The following is an 18,607-nucleotide window of genomic DNA, read 5'->3' as shown; positions in this document are numbered from 1 at the left end:
ATGCGCCACAGGTGCTCAATTGGGTTTAGTCCATCACCTTTACCTTCAGCTTCCTCAGCAAGGCAGTTGTCATCTTGGAGGTTGTGTTTGGGGTCGTTATCCTGTTGGAAAACTGCCATGAGGCCCAGTTTTCGAAGGGAGGGGATCATGCTCTGTTTCAGAATGTCACAGTACATGTTGGAATTCATGTTTCCCTCAATGAACTGCAGCTCCCCAGTGCCAGCAACACTCATGCAGCCCAAGACCATGATGCTACCACCACCATGCTTGACTGTAGGCAAGATACAGTTGTCTTGGTACTTCTCACCAGGGCGCCGCCACACATGCTGGACACCATCTGAGCCAAACAAGTTTATCTTGGTCTCGTCAGACCACAGGGCATTCCAGTAATCCATGTTCTTGGACTGCTTGTCTTCAGCAAACTGTTTGCTGGCTTTCTTGTGCGTCAGCTTCCTTCTGGGATGACGACCATGCAGACCGAGTTGATGCAGTGTGCGGCGTATGGTCTGAGCACTGACAGGCTGACCTCCCACGTCTTCAACCTCTGCAGCAATGCTGGCAGCACTCATGTGTCTATTTTTTAAAGCCAACCTCTGGATATGACGCCGAACACGTGGACTCAACTTCTTTGGTCGACCCTGGCGAAGCCTGTTCCGAGTGGAACCTGTCCTGGAAAACCGCTGTATGACCTTGGCCACCATGCTGTAGCTCAGTTTCAGGGTGTTAGCAATCTTCTTATAGCCCAGGCCATCTTTGTGGAGAGCAACAATTATATTTCTCACATCCTCAGAGAGTTCTTTGCCATGAGGTGCCATGTTGAATATCCAGTGGCCAGTATGAGAGAATTGTACCCAAAACACCAAATTTAACAGCCCTGCTCCCCATTTACACCTGGGACCTTGACACATGACACCAGGGAGGGACAACGACACATTTGGGCACAATTTGGACATGTTCACTGTGGGGTGTACTCACTTATGTTGCCAGCTATTTAGACATTAATGGCTGTGTGTTGAGTTATTTTCAGAAGACAGTAAATCTACACTGCTATACAAGCTGTACACTGACTACTCTAAGTTATATCCAAGTTTCATGTCTATAGTGTTGTCCCATGAAAAGATATAATGAAATATTTGCAGAAATGTGAGGGGTGTACTCACTTTCGTGATACACTGTATATATATATATATATATACAGTACAGGCCAAAAGTTTGGACACACCTTCTCATTCAATGCGTTTTCTGTATTTTCATGACTATTTACATTGTAGATTCTCACTGAAGGCATCAAAACTATGAATGAACACATGTGGAGTTATGTACTTAACAAAAAAAGGTGAAATAACTGAAAACATGTTTTATATTCTAGTTTCTTCAAAATAGCCACCCTTTGCTCCGATTACTGCTTTGCACACTCTTGGCATTCTCTCAATGAGCTTCAAGAGGTAGTCACCTGAAATGGTTTTCAGGTGTGCCTTATCAGGGTTAATTAGTGGAATGTCTTGCTTTATCAATGGGGTTGGGACCATCAGTTGTGTTGTGCAGAAGACAGGTTACTACACAGCCGACAGCCCTATTGGACAACTGTTAAAATTCATATTATGGCAAGAACCTAACTAAAGAAAGAAATCAGCTAACTAAAGAAAAACGAGTGGCCATCATTACTTTAAGAAATGAAGGTCAGTCAGTCCGGAAAATTGCAAAAACTTTAAATGTGTCCCCAAGTGGAGTCACAAAAACCATCAAGCGCTACAGCGAAACTGGCACACACGAGGACCGACCCAGGAAAGGAAGACCAAGAGTCACCTCTGCTTCTCAGGACAAGTTCATCCGAGTCACCAGCCTCAGAAATCGCAAGTTAACAGCAGCTCAGATCACAGACCAGTTGAATGCCACACAGAGTTCTAGCAGCAGACCCATCTCTAGAACAACTGTTAAGAGGAGACTGCGCAAATCAGGCCTTCATGGTCAAATAGCTGCTAGGAAACCACTGCTAAGGAGAGGCAACAAGCAGAAGAGATTTGTTTGGGCCAAAAAACACAAGGAATGGACATTAGACCAGTGGAAATCTGTGCTTTGGTCTGATGAGTCCAAATTTGAGATCTTTGGTTCCAACCGCCGTGTCTTTGTGAGACGCAGAAAAGGTGAACGGATGGATTCCACATGCCTGGTTCCCACTGTGAAGCATGGAGGAGGAGCTGTGATGGTGTGGGGGTGTTTTGCTGGTGACACTGTTGGGGATTTATTCAAAATTGAAGGCACACTGAACCAGCATGGCTACCACAGCATCCTGCAGCGACATGCCATCCCATCTGGTTTGCGTTTAGTTGGACCATCATTTATTTTTCAACAGGACAATGACCCCAAACACACCTCCAGGCTGTGTAAGGGCTATTTGACCAAGAAGGAGAGTGATGGAGTGCTGCGGCAGATGACTTGGCCTCCACAGTCACCGGACCTGAACCCAATCGAGATGGTTTGGGGTGAGCTGGACCGCAGAGTGAAGGCAAAGGGGCCAACAAGTGCTAAACACCTCTGGGAACTCCTTCAAGACTGTTGGAAAACCATTTCAGGTGACTACCTCTTGAAGCTCATTGAGAGAATGCCAAGAGTGTGCAAAGCAGTAATCAGAGCAAAGGGTGGCTATTTTGAAGAAACTAGAATATAAAACATGTTTTCAGTTATTTCACCTTTTTTTGTTAAGTACATAACTCCACATGTGTTCATTCATAGTTTTGATGCCTTCAGTGAGAATCTACAATGTAAATAGTCATGAAAATACAGAAAACGCATTGAATGAGGTGTGTCCAAACTTTTGGCCTGTACTGTATATACACATATATATATATATATATATATATATATATATATATACAAACATACACACAAGTAGTTAGGTACAATAAAGCAGTATATACAATCAGTCCAGTGGAGAAGTGTGCAAGGTGCAACGCTTCATTTACATATAGACAGGCATCTGTATAAGTGTGCATATGAGGTAGTAATATGAGGTAGTAATAATGGATCCCGGAAGTAGAGGCTCCCAGTTTCCATGTTAGGTGTTCCGTGCAAAGTACAAATACCAAGGTATGCCATAAGTAATGCCATTAACCATTAGCAGCTCTGAATATCAAAGTTACACATAAATCATTTACTTTATACATCTGTTCACAAGGTGGCTAAAACATCTAAAATTAACAATGAGGGGTTGTCCACATACTTTAGGGCATATGTAGTATCTAGCAGTATAATTCTGGGATATTCTAAGATCCCTGTAGTAGATGTGGGTCTGTGTATAAATCTGGCAGTGAATATGGTTTTCTTTATACAAACAAGACCACTTGTAAGAGATCCCAAAAGCACTTCTAAATTAAACGGTGGGTAAAGCAAATTAAGAAGTAAAGCCTCTGTTGGATTGTTCATATCCTGAACGTCTGAGCCAGTCATTAAAAAATAAAAAGTATGCACCCGTGCTCAGACAGGTTCCAAATGCAATGCTGTAGTGAAGGAGTAAAGAGAGCACGTAAATTAAGATCTGCTGGAGAAAAGGGAAGAAAAAAAAATAAGAACAGCAAATAAAGGAAGCGAGCCAGGCACAGCTCTACACGGCGTGAACAAGGCTGGCTTTGTGCATGGGTAAGGCGGTGATTGTCCTCTGCAGTGGGGGTTAAAGACAACACAACCATTCCACTCCACTAATGCAAGCCTTTCTCTTTGTATAATGCTCAGTGAGCAACAAAATAAGGTCTTGTGTAGGAACAAGTGCACTGGGGCAGCAGTGCATGATCAGCTCAACTAAACTTCAAACTGCATTAAGCTACCGTATTAATAAATGAACAAGTGCTAAAAGCAAGTTTAAACTTGGCAGTCACAGACTTTTGTAATCTTGGAAATCTATTTAGGTAGGATATTACTTACAACATATAGCTATATATAAGTAAACTGTATGGTCAAAAGTATGTAAACCCTGGACCATTAGCTTCTTGGATAGTTCAAGCCAAAACCATGGACATTATTATGGATTCTTCCTTCACCAAAATCAAGTATTATCCATGATTTCAGAGTGCGTATGTGGGTACCTGTTCCTATTAAGTCATAAACTTGTAAGATCAAGCACTGATGTCCCAACTCCTTGTTTCTACACTCACTGTCCATTTTATCAGCTCCACTTACCATATAGGAGCACTTGTAGTTCTACAATTACTGACTGTAGTCCATCCGTTTCCCTGCATGCTTTGTTAGCCCCCTTTCATGCTGTTCTTCAATGGTCAGGACTCTCCCAGGACCACCACAGAGCAGGTATTATTTAGGTGGTGGATCATTCTCAGCACTGCAGTGGAGTTTTTAAACACTTCAGTCACTGCTGGACTGAGAATAGTCCACCAACCAAAAATATCCAGCCAACACTGCCCTGTGGGCAGCATCCTGTGACCACTGATTAAGGTCTAGAAGATGACCAACTCAAACAGCAGCAATAGATGAGCGATCGTCTCTGACTTTACATGTACAAGGTGAACCAACTAGGTAGGAGTGTCTAATAGAGTGGACAGTGAGTGGACACGATATTTAAAAACTCCAGCAGAGTTGCTGTGTCTGATCCACTCATACCAGCACAACACACACTAACACACCACCACCATGTCAGTGTCACTGCAGTGCTGAGAATGATCCACCACCTAAATAATACCTGCTCTGTGGTGGTCCTGACCATTGAAGAACAACATGAAAGGGGGCTAACAAAGCATGTAGAGAAACAGATGGACTACAGTCAGTAATTGTAGAACTACAAAGTGCTTCTATATGGTAAGTGGAGCTGATCAAATGGACAGTGAGTGTAGAAACATATACAGTATATATCTCCACAGTGAAGTTTAGAGTTATAAATCCTTATTTCCATTGAAGGGGGGGTTGAATATTACTGATTGCAACTGTTACTGTATCTACAAATGTACATTAAAAGGCCTAAAGTGTAAAGCCAACTTAAAACTGTGACTGAAAACAATGCAACTGAATAAGGTTAAGCTTACTGGTGTTTTCTTTTGGACTTTAACCACTATATCACTACTGCCCAAATAATATGCCTCCGAATTTGTGACAACTAGTGTATCTTTACCTCTTGAGTTGCCAAACAGATTGGGAGGATGAATCTTCTGAGATCATTCAAACCAGGACTACATGACATGTACACCCAGCCACCCACACAATAACCTGATTAAAGAGGCTTGATAAATGTGAAGTAATTAGGACAGTAACTCATCAACACCGGTTGTACAAAACACCACTCACAAGCAGAAAAGATGAACTGCACTGGATATTAAACTAATATCAAGGGTCTCTAGCACGGCATTCCCCATACATATAACTTTTTAAGCAAATCTTTGAGCACATCCGACCCCTCTCTAGCTCAAATCAAGTGTAAACTCCCCTTGTTACGATCCCACAGAGTTCAGTTCAATAAACTGGTACTCCTACCTTATTTAAATGTTGGGCTGTTCAATGTAATCAAAAGCTTAACAAACATTCCAGGAAGAATAATGTTAGCTTTCTTCATTTACACCAGTGTAGTAAATGAGGATCCTCTACAAAGTAATACTACCTGCAGAGCAACACACACTTTCCCCTTGTAAAACAAACAAAAAACGACCACACAAAAGGTAAAGAATATGCTTTTAATATGCTCTATATAGCCCTGCTTAAGCTCATTACACTACTTTTCATATTAGACAATAATAACCCGAGTAAATACAACATGCTTTTTTAAATAATGATTTAATGGCAGTTGGGTTCAGATTAGCCAGCCACTCCCAGGAATGATTACTGCCAGACCAGTTGAATTTACATATCACTTAAATAGAACCTGCCAGGCAATGTGAAGGTCTCAAAAGGCAGCACATGATGCCATGTTCGCTACACCACAGTGAGAACCATTATAACCATTACAGTGGTATTTTACTCTGTATTTAGGAATAAGTTTCTGAATCAATTTTGGATTAAATTTAAATGCAACTTTACTTTTCTCAAGCAGCAATCCCAAACTTGTGAGCCACAAACAAACAGACATAAACAGATATACACTGATTAGCCATAACATTAAAACCACCTCCTTGTTTCTACACACTCTATTTTATCAGCTCCACTTACCATATAGAAGCACTTTGTAGTTCTACAGTCATGCTTTGTTAGCCCCCTTTTATGCTGTTCTTCAATGGTCAGGATTCTCCCAGGACCACTACCGAGTAAGTATTATTTTTGTGGTGGTTCATTCTCAGCACTGCAGTGACACTGTGTGTGTGTTGTGCTGGTATGAGTGGATCAGACACAGCAATGCTGATGGAGTTTTTAAACACCTCACTGTCCCTGCTGGACTGAGAATAGTCCACCAACCAAAAATATCCAGCCAACAGCGCCCCAGGACAGCGTCCTGTGACCACTGATGAAGGTCTAGAAGATGACCAACTTAAACAGCAGCAATAGATGAGCGATCGTCTCTGACTTTACATCTACAAGGTGGACCAACTAGGTAGGAGTGTCTAATAGAGTGGACAGTGAGTGGACACGGTATTTAAAAAATCCAGCAGTGCTGATGTCAAATCACATTTATTTATATAGCACTTTTTACGTTGTCTCAAAGCAACTTTACAGAATCCAGGACCAGCAGACCAAAAACCCCTATTGAGCAAGCCGTGGGCGACAGTGGCAAGGAAAAACTCCCTTAAAAATTACAGGAAGAAACCTTGAGAGGAACCATACTCAGCAGGGACCCCATCATTGGGTGGCCTGGAGGATGTGTCTGATCCACTCATACCAGCACAACACACACTAACACACACTAACACACCACTACCATGTCAGTGTGACTGCAGTGCTGAGAATGACCCACCACCTATATAATACCTACTCTGTAGTGGTCCTGACCATTGAAGAACAGGGTGAAAGCAGGTTAAAAATGTATGTAGAAAATCAAATGGACTACAGTCAGTAATTGTAGAACTACAAAATGCTCCTATATGGTAAGTGGAGCTGATAAAATAGACAGTGAGTGTAGAAACAAGGAGGTGGTTTTATTGTTATTACTAATCAGTGTAATACATAATGTGCACTTAATCGGAAAGAAAATGTTATATGAACCATTTATTTAATAAAATATTATATTTAATTTATAAAAAGAAAGCAATGGTGGATTGTCGTCAACCTGATGGCCTCAGGCACCAAAGTAATCCTCCGCCAGTCAGATAGACATTTCAGACAGCAAAGCATAAACGTGTGTGTGAGGAATATCAAATGATTTATTGAACGTGTGTTTTCGTTTTAAATTTGTATAAATCCTGACAACAGCAGTTAAAATGAGCATTTGATTTTTTTATCCTTACTGCAGAATGAAAAAAAGCCACAAGTGTCACAATAGAAACGTACAAGGTGACACACAGATTTCATCATTCTGAGAGGAGTTACGGGCTCATGCACTCCTATTTGCTCGCTCTTATCTCCTAAATTCCTATACTTATTCTAGTTCCACTTACATGCACTCCCAGATTGCCCTGACCATGTGACATACCCACATCATGCTTGAATAGATTGTCCTTTAGACACTGAACAAATATCTCCACCTCCCAAAATGCATATTAGCTAAAAATAATCAATATAATTTTCAATATTTTTGATGCATTAGCAACATCACCTATATACAGTGCAAAATTCAGTTTTTATATACATGCCACACACAGTCGCAAATGGAAATATTCAACTCCCCAAAAAAATAAGAATTTATAACTCCACACCGTTCTGCATAGCTAAATGTTGCTTTCAAATAAAATCTTTATATAACGCAGCAAATAAACAAGGAAAATGTTTGTTTGTTTATTAGGATTTTAACGTCATGTTTTACACTTTGGTCACATTTATGACAGGAACGGTAGTTACTCATTTCACAGGGTTTATCAGTTCTATTGTTATATTGAACACAGTCATGGACAATTTAGTGTCTCCAATTCACCTCACTTGCATGTCTTTGGACTGTGGGAGGAAACCGGAGCACCCGGAGGAAACCCACGTGGGCACGGGGAGAACATGCAAACTCCACACAGAAAGGACCCGGACTGCCCCGCCTGGGGATCGAACCCAGGACCTTCTTGCTGTGAGGCGACAGTGCTACCCACTTAGCCACCGTGCCGCCCCAAAAAAAAAATGAATGAGGCAGCATTTTGTATTGTGTTAATCCTGCAGATGTCCCAATTATTAAATCATTACATAATATTGCTGATCTTAAAACCCACTGCTAGTCTGTATGACCTAAAGTTGGGTTACAGCATGATTAAACTATTAAGAACTCAATACCAACCCTTAATTTGCATCAGCTGTGATGTGTTATATAAACACCACATGGAGATGTGTTCAGGGTGTTTTACATTTTACATTTACACTTGTTCAGGGGCCCAACAGTGGCAACCTGGCAATTGAACCGGCAACCTCATTACTACCACTGCCCATGCTGAGAACTAAGAAGCTGTTAAAAAGCTGAGAGAGGTAGTAATTTCACTGCACCAACAGGGAACCTTGACCATTTCTAGAGACAGCATTAAGAGTCTTGGTGCAGCAGCAAACATGTCCGACCATGGGAAAAGACCAAAAGTTTGACCAGAAAGAATTTGCACAGGCCATTAATGGTGAGACACTGATGCAATGGTAGCTCAGCAGTTAGGGTACTGGACTAGTAATCATAAGGTTCAAGCTTCACCATCACCAAGTTGCCAACAATGGGGCCTCAAGCAAGGTTCTTAACCCTTAATTGCATAAACTGCATTCAGTCATACACTGATCAGCCATAACATTAAAACCACCTCCTTGTTTCTGCACTCACTGTCCATTTTATCAGCTCCACCATATAGAAGCACTTTGTAGTTCTACAATTACTGACTGTAGTCCATCTGTTTCTCTACATACTTTTTAGCCTGCTTTCACCCTGTTCTTCAATGGTCAGGACCCCCACAGGACCACCACAGAGCTGGTATTATTTAGGTGGTGGATCATTCTCAGCACTGCAGTGACAATGACATGATGGTGGTGTGTTAGTGTGTGTTGTGCTGGTATGAGTGGATCAGACACAGCAGTGTCCACTCACTGTCCACTCTATTAGACGCTCCTACCTAGTTGGTCCACCTTGTAGATGTAAAGTCAGAGACGATCGCTCATCTATTGCTGCTGTTTGAGTTGGTCATCTTCTAGACCTTCATCAGTGGTCACAGGACGCTGCCCACGGTTCAAGGAAAGTGAGGCTTTTAACCAGAAGAATTTTATCCCCACAGTCAAGTATGGAGGGAGGGTCCTAGATGTAGGGATGCAGTTCTAAATGAAATTTCTTATAAGAGGTTATCAAGTCAAAACCAAGTCCACCTAAGTAATCATTTGTCAGAAGAACTAGATGTTTTGTCATTTAAAGTCAAAATTATGCAAACTAATCTTATCAAAACCCTTTGTCTGTGTAAATAAATGATCTTTCTCTGTTTACTGAGACTTCCTGTTGTATATACAGTATATATTTTTAATTAATCACCATAACACCTTTAATACCAAATACAACCTGTCATCAAAGTAGGGTTATTATGATGCATGATAAATGCATGATATTATTTTTGGATTTTGAATGAAAAACGTTCAAAAGCTCATTTTTGGTTTCTTATATTTGACGTAAGTGTATGTTGTGAACAAATAATAATCCTTGGCAGGTAAGTCACTAAAGCTGCTTCCTTATGATTCATGTATGTAATTTGTTTTAAAACACACATATGCCTTATTCAGTTACTGCAGTTATCATAAACACAGGATTCAAATACCACAGGAATGCAGAACCACACCCTAAGTGGGCAAGTGCAGGTGTGTTTAAGACCTTTATTATTACTGCTTCCTGTTTTTGAGACACTGTCACAGTAGCTTATGACTCTTCTGACATCAGTCAAAGTGGCTATGTGAGACTGCTGACAGACAGAAAGGTATAAAGAAAAACAACAAGTATGACTAAGAAGTAATCTTAAAGTATGACCAATTTTAGGAAAGCGATAAAATGCCAGAGATAAGAGTTACTCAGTCTTGTAGGCTTGTTTTTAATTTAATTAATTACACAGTAATTTTTGGAATATTGGACAAGTTATTCAACCCAAATTGGCTGTTTTACTATTAGCAGTCAACACCCGAAATGTTCAAATAATGCGTATCTATTTCTATTATTATTTTAAAATAAATAAACAGGCCTAGCCAATTGATTAAGCGCAATCAGAAAAATCAGATTCACCATTTCCCAAGATCATTTTGAACATGTAACTTGCGTAAGCTAGACATTTTCTATATGAACCAGAACGTCGGCCTACGTCAATGACCGACTTGGAAGAATTAGGACAAATATATATTGATCAGGCATAACATTGTGACCACCTTCCATATATTGTGTTGGTCCCCCTTTTGCTGCCAAAACAGCCCTGACCCATCGAGGCATGGACTCCACTTGGTATCTGACACCAAGATGTTAGCAGCAGATCCTTTAACCCCTGTAAGTTGTGAGGTGGGGCCTCCATTTATCGGGCTTGTTTGTCCAGCACATCCTACAGATGCTCGATTGGATTGAGATCTTGGAGGCCAAGACAACACCTCAAACTCGTTGTTGTGCTCCTCAAACCACTCCTGAAACCATTTGCTTTGTGGCAGGGCGCATTATCCTGCTGAAAGAGGCCACAGCCATCAGGGAATACCGTTTCCATGAAAGGATGTACATGGTCGTCTACAATGCTTAGGTAGGTGGTTTGTGTCAAAGTAACGCCCACAAGGATGGTAGGACCCAAGGTTTCCCAGCAGAACATTGCCCAAAGCATCACACTGCCTCTGCCGGCTTGCCTTCTTCCCTTAGTGCTTCCCATAATATATCCCATATGGCTTTTAAAGCCGGTTTAGGTGCACATATGGGTTGTGCTGTTGAACTGTGGATTAATGGTACGCAGAGAAAAGAAGGTAAAGGTGTAAAAGGACATAGGTTCGTACTAGAGTCACTCTGATACCAAATTTGCAACACTGCAAAAATATCACAGCAGTGTCACAGCAAAATATCAAAGCTCTGATTCAGTTTTGCCATGTGTGCCCATACAGAAAAGCAGACTTTTGATGATGCAGCTTTTAGTCATATTATGAAACTCATCAAATCAGTTCTTCCTTCTTTTTTTAAATCAGTTTGTATAGGACAATGCACAAAAAAGCGGAACTTGCAATGCAGAACTTACATTTTAACCCTAATAGGAAAGTAAGAATAATGATTCATTCGGGTGCTCATTGGATACATGGCACTAGTAAACAGAACTTCACTTTAATCAGGGGCTTATCAGAAAATATGCCCACAACACTGAAGAAAGTCTGTTCTTGCAGCCCCACATAAGCCTATAGTGTTCTTTACACACAAGGAGCTTTTGATTCAGATGACTTAAATGTGTGCATAATTTCCAACTATACATTAGCACCAATAGAAGTAAACATAAAGCAATATAAATTTTCCCCATTCGTAATTATGGCTGTTTGGTGTTGAGGGCTAATTCTGCAGTCAGAAAATTAGTACATTTTCAGTTTACAATAAAGTGTGGTACCTTGTAACTTGACGTCCCCTGAACTAGAAATATTTTAAACTTGACGCCCTTCGTCTAGAAATTTGTAACCTAACGTGTGTGCGGCTGCCGTTTTGTTCAGCACTTGGCCTCAGCGGTGCAGTAAAAGTCATCAAAGTGTGAATATGAGACGAATCTGCATGTGTGTGGAAAAACCATCAAATTCACTCTGAAAGCCGCTCAGGTGGCGCAGCGGTGAAAAGAGACGCGCTGCAACCAGGGCTGGATTCTGAGAACGTGGTATCGAATCCAGCCTTGCTTTACCGGTTCGAAGCTGAGTGGCTATATGAGCAACGATTGGCCGGTTGCTCATAAGGGGGGTGGGACAAAGAACCGGATGTGGGTCTCTCTCTGTCAGAATGCGATTGCGTTCTCTGCCGACTGATTGGAGGCGCTTACACAGAGATAGGAGAGGGTGCCCTTAGGGTGTGTCTCTCCGCATGCAACGCTGGGTGGCGCCAAACTCGTCAATGTGTGGGTGGCAAAGATGCATCTGGCTGCTGCTCGTGTTTCGGAGGGGATATGGGTTAGCTTCGATCACCTCCGTCAGGGCAGGGTTCGGCATAGACAGATAGGAAGCACGATGCTAATTGAACAATTGGATGCGCTAAAGGGGGAGAAAAAGGGGTAAAAAATAAATTAAAAAAAAGCTACCACATGCATCTGTGTTTATCTGGATTTTCCTCACTCTTTTACTTTAAAACTTGTGTTACAGCTCAGGGTGCTGAAAAATTGTGAGAATCAGCTTCTACGAGTCTAAAACACTTACCGCTAAAAAAGCTTAATGTGACTTAATGTATTAAAAGAACGACATAGAGACACTAAACCTTTATTAATTATTCATGCTCATAAGTTCTCTTCACTAATGAAATTCCTCGCTCGTTGTTTTAGTACAATAAGTCACGTTAAGCTTTGTGCACTGCTACAATCCATAGAAAATAACAGCACAGCCAGCGCAAAAGTGGTTTTGTGACTTCTCATGTGAATGCATCTTTACTAAATGTAATACGGTATCCCAAAATCAAGCATCTCCACAATTAGCAAGCATAAGGAAACAATAAAGAAGTAAAGGTAAAGTGCAGGTTTTATTGTATTTTTTTATATATTTTTTTTAATGCATTTTCCCCCCTTTTTCAGTGAATCTAATTGCCCGATTGCATCATGCTTCCTCTCCACCAATGCCGATCCCTGCTCTGATTGAGGAGAACGAAGCTAACCCACGCCCCCTCCGACACGTGGGCAGCATGCCGTATGCATCTTATCACTTACACTTTGACGAGTGCAGTGCAGCTCAGCGTTGTGTACAGAGAGACACACCCTGAGAGCACTCTTTTCTCATCTCTGTGCAGGCGCCATCAATCAGCCAGCAGAGGTCGTAATTGCACCAGTCATGAGAGAGAGAGACTCCATCCGGCTTAGTCCCACCCATCTGAACAACAGGCCAAACGTTGTTCATGTGGCCGCTCAGCCTTAGCCGGCAGGCAGAGCTGAGATTCGATTTGATGTATTCGAGATCCAGCACTGGTTCCAGCGTGTGTTTTTACCTGAGCGGCCGTTTTATTGTATTTTTTATAAATTTTTAAGTGTTTTGCAATTGTATTTCAGTCTTTTTTATATTTTCGATGTGTGTTATTTTCAGTGTATAAGTGTCAAAAACAACCCCATTATTTTACATTAGCCTAAAATATATGCAGTTCCACTGGACCATGGAACGCATTAACAGGTTTCCTATACATCCTTATGGGAAAAAATACCTTGAGACTCAACGCCTTGTAAACTCGACGCCAATAAATGTCAAGTTTTAAGGTACCACTCTACTAACCTGATGCAGATTTTTATTTTCATTTACTTTGCTATAAAAGGGCTGACTGTGAACTAGCACTAGAATAAATAAACAAGAGATAGTCTAACTAGCAATAGCTCACTAGCTGTAACATAAACAGCATAGCGTATAAGGCTGCATAGCAATGTGTTTGCAAAAAGAACCAGCCTGTAATATAAAGAGCAAAACACTTGTATCTAGTAAAATTCCAGGTCTATCATATTCTTAAAGTTTAGCCTTAGTGAGTGTACTGAATTATATGCAGAACTTTTTAGTACCACACATGACAAACCTAAATTGGCAACAATGCACTACTGTCTAACTGCCATTATGTTGAACCCTATGTAGTGCACGGATATATAGAAGGTTATTTGCTATTTGGTCTGCCTTTCTATTAGCTACTATGCACTTGCTCACTCATATTACCCAAAGCAAACTTTACCAACACGGTTTCATTGTGTATGGACTGAATATATGTTTGCAGTTTAATTAAACATCTCTCCTTATTCAAACAGATTTGTTATAAGACCAAACAAATGTAGAAAGCTCTTGTAATGAGTATAGATTGTTTAACCACACCCATTGCTAACAAATGTATAAAATACCCTTTTCTGTTCCAGCACAACACAACACCAAGCCTGTACAAAGCCCTGACCTGAAAAGGTGGTTGCGAGCCAGGCTTTCTCATCCAACATCAGTGGCTGCACAGTTACATATCCCCAAAAACACAGTTCAAAATATTGTGTCAAGCATTCCCAGAAGGGTGGAGGTTCTTGGAATTGGATGTCCAACAAGCTCATGGTCAAGTGTCCACATTATTTTCGTCCATGGAGTGTAGCTGATGACCAGCAAAATTCATAATTTTTGAGTATGCCATGAACATTCCTTTTGATAGATTAGTTCAGTCAGAAAAGCCCCCACATAAGTAACTGGTTCAAAACATCCCTGTACGCTACCATAGAAACTAATGCTGGTTAGGCCACCTGGGTTGAGACCGGCCAGAGAAGGCTAGCTGCCCACAGTGCCCTTTCAGTACAGCAATCATGATTATCACTGCTCCAGCACTATAATCAGACTGATAGCGGTGCACTCAGTCTGTTAGCCCACCCACTCACGTTCTCCCTGCCTGTTTCACACTCACACATGAGATGTAGCATAGCTGCTAATCACTTAGACTTGGGCCAAAAGGTCTATGTACACTGAAATCTGTACCCTGATAGAACATGACGATCTCTTTGTTATTATAACTTCAGTGTGAATATCCACTTCAAACTCACATATAGGATGGATTTGACTTTCTACATCTAAAAATTGGCAAACACAAAAATATTAAACAACTGTAATATGTTGGCACATACAAAAATAATTCAGTTTTTTTTGCATCATTAAGGTTTAGACAAACCCACTTAAAAATACCCCATGAATTTCAAACATGACTCAAATCAGTAACTTCAGTAGATTTTCTAGGCCCTGCAAGCACCTCCACCTTCTTGAGTTTGAGATTTTGACTTTATATTCAGGGTCTGTCCCAGTACATCGCTTCATTTATGTTTCCCTTAATAACGTGTGAGGTCCCAATACCGTCTGCAGAAAAGCTTGTGGTGCACTTGTCTGTGGACGATGTGGTTTCATAAACGTTCCACATGCAAAACCGATTAAGAAGGTTGTTTAAGGTTCTGTAGTAGGGCTGGCTCGATACCACTTTTTTATGTCCGATACCAATACTGCAAATTGAGTATCTGCCGATACCAATCCGATACCGTCATTTCTAATAACGTATTATTATATTTACATTATATAATAATACATGTCTCAATGCACCATGGTTAAAGTATCTATCTAAATAACAATGCTCAGACTGTGAAACAAATATTCTTAAGGAATAAATACAGAACCTACAACATCACACCTTTACACACAGAACATTTAGCAGCATTTTTGGCTCATTTAACAAAAGTGTCTGCAATTGGAAGATGTGGATGTCAATCAAACACGAAGGACCAATTAGAATTGACGCAGAGTTTGGTTGAGATTTTCTGTTAAAGTTCTGTCACGTTTTAAGATTATTAAAAACCAAAGCGCGCGTATTGATAAACCCTGCTGGATTTTGAAGAGGACATCTGTGGCTAAACGGGAAACAGTGTAGTTTGTTTTATTTCATAACACTAATGGATTAATCGTTGAGGATGTGAGAGATCTCCAAGCCGGGACAAGACAGGTTCTTTATGTCAGATGAGCGATTTATCATTTATAAAGCGATTTTTATTGTGTTTAAACGTTTTTTTTAGATGTGGCAGTAGTAGATGATTTTTTTAAATACTAAAAGTTTAAGTAGATGTTTTAATTTCTGAATGGCTGTTGCAGATGAGTTGTAGATCAGTGGCACATGTTAATGATGTCATCAAGCGTGAGTGGCAATAAATGGCGCTCTTCTGGAACGTATCTTCATGTGTTATTTGCTTTATACACAAACAATGGCCTTATTTACATGAAGTTTTATTTACATTAAGCAACAGTATCAGATCGGATTAGATGTTTTTTTTTCCTTCTGATATCCGATCCAGTGATTTGGGCCAATATCGGACCGATACCAATAACGAATATCGGATCGGTGCCAGCCCTATACTGTAGCTTTTTAAACTCTTGTTTAGTAATTGTGTTCATTATCGATTATCAATACATTCTTTTGTTCACTTTGCAAATGTGCACACAATGTTATTCATTTTTGTTCTTATTAAAGAGAACAAGTGTCTGCTAGCTAGACTGGTTTTTTGACCAGTCTAGCTAGCAGACACATGCTTGCTAGAGCTAATTGAATGCCAGGCTCTACAATATGCCTCCAGAATCACCAGACTATGAACCGTTAGAAAAAAGTGGATATTTTATTGCTAAATGAGATAAACGAGATTTAAACGTCAAGAGAGCTGTAATCGAATATATCTTCAAACCTATTATTCTGCTGAAAAAGACCACTATTATATGTGTATTTGTGTGTCTGCGTGTGTGTGGAATCTAATAAAGAGAAGTGCTCTGAGTAGAAAGGCATCTGAGAAAAAAAAAAATCAATAGCCTGTCAGATCCGAGACACTTCAGCCCGCCGTCACTTTGGCAGCGGTTGACAGCTAATTGTTTCTCAAGCGCTCAGTAGAGACGGTCACGATGGCGTATTAACATCAAAATACAGAGTGGCACGCCTAAAGGTCAGTACGATTGTTCTGTCATACCTGTCTTTGTGTCAAATGAAACCAACAAACTAAGACTGAAAGAAACAGAGGTGGGCAGGGAGGGAAAAGGACATGCATTTAGAGAGGGACGAGAAGACAGACAGTCAACTGAAAAAGGAACCAGACAGGAGAGGAAGCAAGCATAATAGAGAGGGAGGCAAGCTGTGGAGGGAAAAGGACAAGAAGGTACAGAGAGTCCAGGATGAAGAGGGACAGGAAAGAAAGTAACCAGGTAAAGGGGCAGGGAACAAAAAAAGAAAAGAAAATAAGAATAGTAATTGTGCAGGACACGGAAGAGGAGGAACAGAAACATTAAGAAAGCAAGAGACAGAAAGGAGTGCAGAACAGGGCGAAGGAGGACAATGACGGAGAAGAGAGAAACTGAGAAGGACAGGATAAGAGTGAGACATAAAGGAAAAAAAGTGTTAGAAAAACAGGGGTGGAAAGAAACCGGGATAGAGAGAGGGGGATGAAAAGGGACAGGAAATGAGGAAAACAGTGATATTAACAATGATGGAGAGAGACAGGAAATAAAGAGAGCATAGATTGAGAGAAACGGGAATGAAGAGAGGCAGACAATGAAAATTACACAGATAGAGAGGGACAGGGATGAAGAGAGACAATAAAAATTACATTGATAAGAGGGACAGGAATACAGATGGGTGTAGGGAAATAGGGACAGAGATGAACAGGAGATAATAAAAAATACATGGATATATTTCCAAAAATGGAAAAAGGACCGGAAAAGCAAGTGACTGATAAAAAAGACAAACATAAAAACAACACGATAGAGAGGGACATGAATAAAGGGAGAAAGAAATGGATTAAGAGGGACAGAAAAAACAAGGACACATGAAAAAAGACAAAATGAAAAAAACATGGATACTGAGGGACAGAGATGAACAGGAAATAAAACATGGATTGAGAAGGACAGAAATGGAGAAAGGGATGAAGAGGGACAGGAAAAGAGAGGAACAGGAATAATGAAGGACAGGAAAAGCAAGTGACTGATAAAAAGAGACAAAAATTGAAAGAAAGTGAATAGAGAGGGACAGAAATAAAAAGGGACAGAGATAATCAGGAAATAAGGGGGGAGGGCATGGATTGAGAAGGACAGGCATGGGATGGAAGGGGACAAGAATGGAGAGGGACACGAATAAAGAGGGACAGGAGAAACAAGTCAGAGGAATGAAAAAAAGAACATGGATAGAGAGGGACAGGAATAAAGAGGGACAGAAATGAACAGGAGATAATAAAAAAACATGGACTGAGAAGGACAGGAATGGAGGGGGACAAGAATGGAGAGGGGCAGGAATAAAGAGGGGACAGGAAAAACAAGTAAAATGGGTAAAAAGAGACAAAAATTTAAAGAAAGTGGATAGAGAGGGACATGAATGAAAAGGGACAGAGAAACAGGTGATAAGGAAAAAAACATGGATTGAGGAGGACAGAAATGGAGGGAGAAAGGAATGGAGAGGGACAAGAATGGAAAGGGACGAGAATAAAGAAAAACATTTAAAAAAAAGCAAGTGACGGATAAAAAGAGACAAAAATAAAAACAATGAATGAATAAAGGGACATGAATAAAGGGAGAAAGAAATGGAGGGGAACAAAAATGGAGAGGGACAGGAAAAACAAGGACACTGATAAAAAAAGACAAAATGAAAAAACATGGATATTGAGGGACAGAGATTAAGAGGAAATAAAACATGGATTGAGAAGGACAGAAGTGAAGAGAGAAAGGAATGGGGAGGTACGAGAATAAAGAGGGACAGGAAAAACAAGTGACAAGGATGAAAAGAGACAAAAATAAAAAGGAACATGGATAGAGAGATGGCTAGAAATGAAGAGGGACAGAGATAAACAGAAAATACGAAACAAACATGGATTAAGAAGAACAGTAAAGGAGGGAAAAGGGGACAGAG

General features: G+C 40.5%; 1 protein-coding gene across 1 annotated transcript in view; it reads right to left on the bottom strand.

The window, feature by feature from the left end:
- plxnb2a.1 (plexin b2a, tandem duplicate 1) overlaps window positions 1-18,607 on the bottom strand; it is a 152,005-nt gene that overhangs the window by 71,824 nt on the left and 61,574 nt on the right. The window lies entirely within an intron of this gene.

The sequence above is a fragment of the Trichomycterus rosablanca genome, chromosome 1, assembly GCF_030014385.1.
Source record: "Trichomycterus rosablanca isolate fTriRos1 chromosome 1, fTriRos1.hap1, whole genome shotgun sequence".
Lineage (NCBI taxonomy): Eukaryota > Metazoa > Chordata > Actinopteri > Siluriformes > Trichomycteridae > Trichomycterus > Trichomycterus rosablanca.
This window is presented reverse-complemented; position numbering and strand designations above follow the sequence as displayed.